Source organism: Chrysochloris asiatica, unplaced genomic scaffold, assembly GCF_000296735.1.
Source record: "Chrysochloris asiatica unplaced genomic scaffold, ChrAsi1.0 scaffold00100, whole genome shotgun sequence".
Lineage (NCBI taxonomy): Eukaryota > Metazoa > Chordata > Mammalia > Afrosoricida > Chrysochloridae > Chrysochloris > Chrysochloris asiatica.
Genome location: NW_006408618.1, coordinates 3,029,487 through 3,030,705, shown reverse-complemented (window position 1 = coordinate 3,030,705; position 1,219 = coordinate 3,029,487). Strand labels below are relative to the sequence as shown.

Below are 1,219 nucleotides of genomic sequence, written 5' to 3'. Positions count from 1 at the left end.
ATTGGAGGAGGCTATCAAGTTTAGTAAGGTGGGGTGTCCGAGAAAAAAAAAGAAGACCCCTAACGAGATGGATTGGCCAAGTGGCAGCATCGATGGACTCAAGCGTGGCAACAGTAGTGAAGCTGGCCCAGGATTGGGCAGTGTTTCGTTCTGCTGTGCATAAGGTTGCTATGTTTAGGTACCAACTCGATGGCACCTAACAACAACAACAACTATCAACACTCATGGAATCAGCTATCAAGAAATCAACATATTGCATTAGATATATCTGCTTCACAAGACCTCTTGAAAGACAAAGACATCAGTTTGAGGACTAAGATGTGCCAGACTCAAGCCATGGTATTTTCAATAACTTCATATTCATGTGAAATTTGAACAGTGAATAAGGAAGACCATAGAAGAATTGATACATTTGAGTTATGGTGTTGAAGAATACTAAAAGAGGCATGGACTGCCAAAAGAACAAACAAATCTGTGCTGGCAGAAGTACAGCCAGAATGCTCATAAGAAGTTAGGGTGGCTAGAGTGTTTCTCATACTTCGGATATATTATCAGGAGGGACCAGTCCCTGGAGAAGGACATAAATATAGGTAAAGAGTCACAGCGAAAAAGAGGAAGACCCCCAATATGGTGGATTGGTACAGTTGCAGCAGCAATGGGCTCAAGTATAACAATGATTGTGAGAATGGCTCAGAACCAGACAGTGCTTTGTTCTGTTGTGCATAAGGTTGCTATGAGCCAGAATAGACTTGACTGCATCTAACAACATTTAGTAGATCTCCCTTGGGATAAAACTTGGGAAGAGCAGAACCTTCACTGTCTTGTAGAGGTTTGGGTTAGGCAAGGCACGACAAAGAAAGCTTAATTCCAAATAATTGGCCTGGTAGATCTTTAATTATTTTCTACCTCTGTTCATAAATCATTCAAGAATCAAGGACAGCAGGGGTGCCACACTAAAAATGTCCTTGTGCCATTACCATGGGTGGGCTGACGAATGGATACTGAGCATGTCTAATAGGCCCATGTTAAATTTAAATTAGTATAACTTATCTTGTGTCACTGTAGGAAAAGTGCTACATTGGTAACTGCAAGATTAGCAGTTCAAATCCATCAGCTGCTCTTGGATACACTATATAGGGTTGATATGAGTTGGAACTGACTCAATAGCAAGCAACAATAACAACATCCTTTTATATTATCCAATTATAGCAATTGATAT

The 1,219-nt window shown here is 40.5% G+C and overlaps 1 protein-coding gene across 1 annotated transcript in view; it reads left to right on the top strand.

Annotated features, from left to right (window-relative positions):
• The window catches only part of SLC9C2 (solute carrier family 9, member C2 (putative)), a 100,662-nt gene that overhangs the window by 63,622 nt on the left and 35,821 nt on the right, over positions 1 to 1,219 (top strand). The gene's annotated exons all lie outside the window — the stretch shown is intronic.